The sequence below is a fragment of the Giraffa tippelskirchi genome, chromosome X (assembly GCF_054371585.1).
Source record: "Giraffa tippelskirchi isolate mGirTip1 chromosome X, T2T-mGirTip1v1.2.pri, whole genome shotgun sequence".
NCBI classification, from domain to species: Eukaryota; Metazoa; Chordata; class Mammalia; order Artiodactyla; family Giraffidae; genus Giraffa; species Giraffa tippelskirchi.
In genome coordinates, this window is record NC_137289.1 from 63,578,680 (window position 1) to 63,587,376 (window position 8,697).

Genomic DNA, 8,697 nt, shown 5'->3' on the forward strand with positions numbered 1-8,697 from the left:
TAACATGTAAAACCTACATTTAAAATAGGATTAATTCTTATAATCTACTGGGAAAATGCAAAGCCAGGTGAGTGCAGAAAGAAATGTCTGAGAATTTATAAATAAAACTGTCCTTTGTAATCAGTGCTTTTGGGTATGTAATCACCATTCTAACTATGATTAAGCCATAAGGAAAGGTTTTCACTTTCATATATAATAATTTTCAAAGCCTACCTTCCCTTATTAAACATTTGTTCAGTCACTCACAAAGCCTTCTCAAACTATAACATGAAGGCCACTCACTAAGACAGATTTTCAGTAATTCCTTTAAAGAGAGATTCTTGAGTGCATACACTGTGACTATACTGTGTCTATGTAAAAGAAAAGGTCGCACTTTTAGGATATTAAGAGGACTCCACCTTTACTCCAGTCCAGGTAAATCTATGATGATCCATCCAAAATACACCTAAACTGTCTTGTCTGGAGCTGCTCAAGGCTTTAAACTTAGCATCTTCAATGGCTAATGTGCAAATACAAAAGCAGTGACCATATCTGAGACCAGCGAAGCACTGGATGCCCATGTATATTCTCTAGCTAAGTCTCTCTATAAAAAGTTCAACCTCCTCTTGGAGGTGGACCTCTGTATTCAAGACAGCCAGAAGGTTCAAAGTTCAGCTCAGAATACAGTACTGAGCACATTTTAATTCTGGATCTTATACTCAAACACGGTGTTTGAAATAAGACTGTAAAAAGTCTTATTTGCCAACAAACAAAACAAACATTCAGTTTTAACAAAGATTGTACATCTCTAACAGTGATATAGATTTTAAAAAAACTACCACCAAAATGGTAACTGATTTAATCATGCACTCTACCAAAAAAAAGATAATTAGGAAAACTTCCCTTAGTTACGAACGTAACCAGCTCACTGGAACCCAATGAGTATCTGTCTCCAATTTGTCAAAAGTTGTTTTCAGCTCATTGAAGGCCACAGCGAGATCATCATTTACTATCAGTTCAGTCGCTCAGTCATGTCCGACTCTTAGCAACCCCATGGACTGCAGCAACATGCCAGGCCTCCCTGTCCATCACCAACTCCTGGAGTCTATCCAAACTCATGTCCATTGAGTCGGTGATGCCATCCAACCATCTCATCCTCTGTCGACCCCTTCTCCTCCCACCTTCAATCTTTCCCGGCATCAGGGTTTTTTTTCCAATGAGTCACCTCTTCGCATCAGGTGGCCCAAGTATTGGAGTTTCAGCTTCAGCATCAGTCCTTCCAACGAATATTCAGGACTGATTTCCTTTAGGATGAACTGGTTGGATCTCCTTACAGTCCAAGGGACTCTCATGAGTCTTCTCCAACACCACAGTTCAGAAGCATCAATTCTTCAGCACTCAGCTTTCTTTATAGTTCAACTCTCACATCTCTACATGACTACTGGAAAAACCATAGCCTTGGCTAGACGGACCTTTGTTAGCAAAGTAATGTCTCTGCTTTTTAATATGCTTTCTAGGTTGGTCATAGCTTTTCTTTCAAGGAGCAAGCATCTTTTAATATCATGGCTGCAGTCACCATCTGCAGTGATTTTGAAGCCCCCAAAAATAAAGTCTGCCACTGTTTCCACTGTTTCCCCGTCTATTTACCATGCAGTTATGGGACCAGATGCCATGATCTTAGTTTTCTGAATGTTGAGCTTTAAGCCATCATTTACTATAGTTTTGTCAAAAAGATGACCATACTGACTCTCCATTATCTGGGCAGATTTAATCATTTCTTGAAAGTCGTCTTCCATAAAGGGCTTCACAGCACCTTGGTCGTCTCTGCTTGAGATAGTCTTTGCATTTTTTCTTGTCTCCCTCAAATGCCCTATTGATAGAGGCTTTATAAATATCACATACGGCCTAAATTCTAGGATCCTTAAGTGCTTCATTGAATGAGGCTGAATATCCAAAAAACAAACTTTGTTTTTAGCCAGGACAGACCGAACTGAGTCTATACTTGTGCTGTAATAGTTGTTTTTATAGTCATCATATTCAATAAACTTGTTATTTCGTCTCAAACAAATGCTTGGAAATGAAAATATATTCAACACCATCACTCTCCTGGCTTCTTCTTGGTCTGGTGGTATACGGCACTGTCACACTGTATTGCTGTGTGTCACTGATCAGCAGCTTTCATTTCAGTTCATTCAAACCTACTCCAACAGGACCAACCAAGACCAACCAAGTCTGTGTTTCTCGTCCATCTACTGGTGATAGGGTGTTACTTCCTCATACGTGGGCACATCGGCTGTGTCATACCAGTCACTCTTCTTGCACTCATACATGGATTTATTTGTTTTCTTATCTTTCCTACTAAGATGGAAACTTCTTCTAAAACCAGATGATTTCCTACTGGAAACTTTCAGGGGCTGGACTAATATTTTTGGTCGTCTCAGAGCCAGTCTCCTTTCCTGGAAATGTTTAGAGGGATTCAGTTCTGCTCTGGGGTTGGCATCTCCTTCATGCTTTGCTTGCCACCACGTTGCATCATCTTGGCTCATAATCTGAAGAATATCTCCCTTTTTGAAAGAAAGCCCAGCCTCCTTACATGGAATTGCTTTATCCTCATTAGGGTCATAGTCAAAGAGGGCTTTGATAAACATCTTGCCTTCCTTCATGGTGTCTCTTCTTTGATGCTGTGTATAATCTTAAATGTTATTGCACCCTGAGACTCAGCCAAGATCTGGATTATTTCCTGCATTATTGCCCTCGACAGGTATCCCATTCACTTCCCTAAATTCATCGCCAACGTGAATAAGACCACTTCTGTCTGCAGCTCCTCCTCTCATGATCCTGGCCACTACGATGGCCCCAGTCTGTTCATCCTTTTTAATAGTGGCTCCCAGTGGTTCTCTATTTTTGACCAGGCAGATGATTTTCACCGAGTCTTCCTCATCATCAGTGTCATCAGGCATAGGAGGCAACACAGGATCATAATTCTTCTGAGCCACATTGTCATGCACAGAGAGCAAAGCCTTCACCTTGGGTTTTGACAGTAGCTTCTCAGCAGCTCTCAGATCTCACTGTTTATTAGCTTGTTCTGAAGCTCCTCCACCAGGTCATCAGCCAGGGCTGCCATGCCCTGGAGGATGGGCATGGGGTTCTCTTTCTCATAGTAGTGAAATTTCTCTTGAATCTTGACTAGTGAATGCAGGCTTTTTTCACCAAACACATCCCAGAGGAAGGTCGGGTCTTCCTGGCTGTCCATGTGTGGCTGCATCTAGGCTGGCAGAGCCACCAACAGCTCATACAGACCTGTGTCGCTCCTTGAGCCTGTGGACAGAGCGGGCATGATGCTGAGGCCAGCCGGGTGCTGCCAACTCACTCCCCTAGAAGGTGGCCAAGATGCCAACCCCTGCAGCCTCTCCTGGGCCAACTACCGAGGTCTGTGTGTCCCCGTGCAGGCCATTTCTGCTCTAGGCGGCCGTGGCCATGGCAGGAGCGCCCTCTCTGGTGTCTGCAGGCCAGGCCGAAGTACGGAGGCTGCTACTGCAGCCGCCGCTAAGGACAATCAGCAGCCTGTGGGTTTAGCTCTGCCACTGCAGGCACAGACTCACGAGCCCAACACTTGTTATTTACTATCTTTCTCATTTTGGCGGGTGGACTCAAACATTTTTATGTTTATTATTCTCATTGTAGTTCTATAGTTGTATCTATGCGTTTTCTTAGTTGATTAAATACAGATTTTCCTCAACTTACCATGAGGCTATATCTCGCTAAACCCATTATAAGTTGAAAATATTGTTAAAAATGCATCTAAGACACCTGAGTTCCAGAACATCATCACTTAACCTAGCCTACCTTCAGTGTGGTTAGAACACTTACGTTAGCCTACATTTGTTCAAAATAATCTAACACAAAGCCTATTTTATAATGAAGTGTTGAATATCTCTTGTAACTTATTCAACATGTATTGAATGTGAAAAACAGAGTCATGTATGCGTTGTAAGTGTATCAGTTGTTTATCCTCATGATCTAATGACTGACTGGGACCTGGGGCTGGCTGCCATTGCCCAGCATCATGAAAGCATATCACACCACATATCATTAGCCCAGGAAAAGATCAAAATATAAAATTTGAAGTACAGTTTTTACTCAATGTGTACTGCTTTTGCACCACTGTAAAGTCAAAATATCTTAAGTCCGATCATTGTAAGATAGAGACAATCTGTAGTCATTTAGGAATGTGTTTTGCTTTTAATTATAACTAGTGTCTTTTCCTTTCAATTGTTAAATTTTAGTTTTAGCACATTGTGATCAAATACTGTGGTCTTTATCATCACGGATTTTCGAATTTGTTTTCTTTTAGAATCTAATGTATGATCAGTTTTATAAATGTAAAAAGAGTGGTTGAAAGTAATATATATTCTCTGCAGTCTTTTAAGTTTGTTATGACAGCCTGATTAATATTTAAATCATTTATTGTTCTTTCTACTTAATCTAAGACAGAAAGGGCAGATTAGAGATTTCCACTTCAATTGTGTTTCTCTCATTTTCTTGGAGGTAGCACATGTAGTGCAGCGGCTCTCAAATTTTAGCATGCATAAGAATCGACTGGAGTACTTGTTAAAATGCAAAATTCAGAGCTCTAGAATACATCTGAGGTGACTCCTTGAGTTTGCATTTTTAGTAAGCAAGGACTAACCTTTCAGATACAATAAGGTAGTGTCTCAGTGTTCTTCAAGTCATAAAAGCCTGGGTCCAAATCCCAGATGTGCTCTTAACAGTGAGTACTTTGAACCCTTCATTTAACTTCTCTGTGCTCAGTTTTTTCATCTGTAAAATGGGAATAATTACCATGTCTACCACATTGTGTTGTTCTGAACATTAAATTAGTTAATGTATGTGAAAATAATAGTGCAGAATCTGGCCACACTGTTAATTACTATGTAAGGCTATTCACTGACCATATCTTAGTTTTTCAATGTAAAGTGACTCTGCCTCATTTATTGAATTTTTCTTTGATTATTATTCATCACCACCTGTACATTTTATTATATTTTTCTATTATAAATTTGCTCATTTAAAAAATAGTTTCAACTTCTAAGGCACTTTAGATGTCTCTCATAAGTTGCAAATAGTATTTTCTTGTCAATTCAGTCTGAAATTTATTAGAGGAGTTAACTCATTTACATTTGCTTTATCCTCAATAGCCTCTTTTTGCTTTAATATTTTCATATCTTTATGCTGTTGATTTAATGTACTATATTTTTCTTTGGTTTTTGTTCAGATATTTGGAAGAAATTAAGCATCTTATAAATTTACCTTTGTATTTAAAAATATTTTTTTTAGATGAAAGTGCTTTTTTAAATTTAGTTTTAATTGGAGGATAATTGCTTTACAATATTGTGTTGGTTTCTGCCATATATATATACCTATATTTATCTTGTCAATATTAGGTATGAAATAGTATTTCTTGATTCTTTCTCCTGACACTATCAGTAATGTAAATAGGGTAATGTTTTACATAGCTAGATATTCATAAGTCTTACCATGAATTTAAAAAATTTAATCAGGAAATATCTGATCTTGCCTAATTTATTTTGTATTATATTGACCTTTTTCAGCTCATAGTTTTCTTCTAAACTTTGGTTTTTCATTTTATTTCCTCTGTTCCTCATGTAATTGGAAAGTTTTGATCTCCTAGATCAGTTCTCCCTACCTTATTACCATATTTTTCATTCTGGAATAATTTTTTAAAGGCCTTTAGGATTTGACTGGGACCACTAAACAGTATCAACCTCTCCAGTATTATTTCCATATCCTTTACTGTACTCAAAAGGCAGTTACTCAACCCTCACAAAATATATAACTTATCTCTGATGTAGAATAAAAATAAAATGGATGTAGTGTAACCACAATAAAGGGACTAAATGGACTGAGCTTTGGTGTTTATAAGAACAAAGTTCTAAATGTCATAAGTCTGCTATATCTTTCTATCCCTCATTGTGTGCCTATTTGGTGGAAAAACTCTTTCTATATAGATGCCCTGAACTTAGTGTGTATTGCCTGCAGAAACAAGGCCCACAGACTTTGCTGCTGCCTACTTCTCCAGCTGTATTTTGTTTTACTTCGTAGTCTTGTTATACTGAATTGCTTCTACCCTGTCAAATACTCTATCAGTCAGAATACTTGTGACTTTAGATAGAAAACACCTACTCAAACTAGCTCAAGTAATGAGAATATGAACTAAAACTAGAGGTCCAAAGAATGGAAGGCTCTAGATGTGATAGAAATCAATTGTCACTCAATTATTACTATGAAATATTTTAATTTATTTCAGTTTTGTGTTAAGCTCTCCACAGTTGGGCATGTTAATGCTGGTGTAGCAAGGGAGATAAGGGTTATAAGTTGTTGCTTATTTTTTTATTTTAAATCACATCCAGCAGGAAAGAGAAAGGAAAATCTCTCCTTGAAGCATGGACTATGTCTTTCCCTTTAAATTGTATTGGACTGAACAAATAATAGTCACCAAGGAAATGCCACACACTAGTTTAAACTAATCAAAATTCTCCTGATAATCCAGAGATCGATTTGGATATCTGAACAAAATTGAAATCATATGCTAGGTAAGAAAACATATTGAGGCTGTGAATCGTATCTACCATGGATGCTGCTCTTTCTGAAGTCCCAATCTTTGCACACAGTGTTTCCTCTGCCTGCAATACTTTTTGCCTCCTTCTTTACCTAGCTTGACTTCCCTGGTGGCTCAGATGGTACAGAATCTTCCTGCAATGCGGGAGACCCAGGTTCGATCCCCTGGGTCAGGAAGATCCCCGGGAGGAGGGCATGGCTATCCACTTCAGTATTCTTGCCTAGAAATCTCCATGGACAGAGGAGCCTGGAGGGCTACAGTTCATGAGGTTGCAAAGAGTCAGACACAACTGAGCAACTAACACTTTCTTTTATTTAGCTTACTTTTACTGTACTTATCTTTTAGCTCTCATTTTTTCCCCTGATTTTTATTGAGGTATAATTGAGATATAGCACTGTATAAGTTTAAAGTACATAACATCATGATTTGACTTACACATATTGTGAAATGATTACTACAATGTTTAGTTAACATTCATCATCTCATATAAATATAGAATTTTTTAATAAGAGGTTTTTATTTATTTATTTTTGGCAATACTGGGTCTTCATTGCGTGTGTAGGCTTTTCTCTAGTTGTGGCAAGTGGGGACTACTCTCTAGTTGCCGTGCATGAGCTTCTCATTGTGGTGGCTTCTCTTCTTGGGAACCATGGACTCTAGGGCACACAGGCTTCAGTAGTTTTGGCACATGGACTCAGTAGCTGTGGCTCCTGGGCTCTGGAGCACAGGCTCAATAGTTGTGGCACATGGACTTATTAGTTGCTCTATGGCATGTGTGATCTTCCTGGATTAGGGATCAAACCCATGTCTCCTGCATTGGCAGATGGATTCTTTACCATCTGAGCCACTGGAGAAGCCCTCATATAGATACAAAATTTTTAAAAAGTAAAAAAAAGGAATTTTTCTTTTTATGATGAGAACTCTTAGGATATACTATCTTAAAATTTTTCATATACCTTGTAGCAGTGTTAACTGTAGAAGGAAATGGCAACCCACTCCAGTATTCTTGCCTAGAGAATCCTGTGGACGGAGGAGCCTGGTGGGCTGCTGTCCATGGGGTCGCACAGAGTCGGACACGACTGAAGAGACTTAGCAGCAGCAGCAGCAGTATTAAGTACAGCCATTAGGTTGTACATCACATTGCCAGAACATATTTATCTTATAACTGGAAGTCTATACCTTTTCACTGCCTTCATCCAATTCCCCTACCCTTCCACCATCCATATTTCTGATAACCTACAAATCTAGTCTATTTTTCCATGAGTTTATCTTTCCTTCTTCCTCTCTTTTTTAAGAAAATTTTTTTATATTTCACGTACAGTATTTTTCACTTAGGATATCGTCCTCAAGTTCCATCCATGCTGTCACAAATGACAGGATTTCTTCATTTTTAAGAGCTGAACAATGTTTCCATTGAATATACATACTACAACTTCTTTATCCATTCATCCATTGAGGAACACTTAAGTTGTTTCCATGTGTTGGATATTTTAAATAATTCTGTTACCATGATGGTGCAGATATCTTTCCACACAGCGCTTTTGTTTCCTTCAGACATATTCCCAGAAATGGAATTGCTGAATCATATGATAGTTCTATTTTTAATTTTTTGAGGAAACTCCATACTATCCTCCATAGGAGCTGAACCAATTTACAATCCCACCAACAGTGCCCAAGTGTTCCTTTTACTCCATATCTTTGCCAACACTTGTTATTTCTTGTCTTTTTGATAATAGCCATTCTGACAGATGGCTTCCCTGATAGTTTAGTTAGTAACGAATCCACGTCAAATGCAGGAGACCCTGGTTTAATTCCTGGGTTGGGAAGATCCCCTGGAGAAGGGATAGGCTACCCACTCCAATATTCTTGGGCTTCCCTTGTGGCTCAGCTGGTAAACAATCCACCTGCAATGTGAGAGAGCTGGGTTCGATCCCTAGGTTGGGAAGATCCCCTGGAGAAGGGAAAGGCTACCCACTCCAATATTCTGGCCTAGAGAACTCCATGGACTGTATAGTCCATGGGGTCACAAAGAGTCGGATGCGACTAAGCAACTTTCACTTTCATTCTGACAAATGTGA

At 38.9% G+C, this 8,697-nt stretch overlaps 1 pseudogene; it reads right to left on the reverse strand.

Moving 5' to 3' along the window:
• Positions 1-887: 887 nt before the first annotated feature.
• LOC145535428 (MAGUK p55 subfamily member 7-like) lies at positions 888-3,316 on the reverse strand (annotated as a pseudogene).
• Between the last annotated feature and the right edge of the window lie 5,381 nt (positions 3,317-8,697).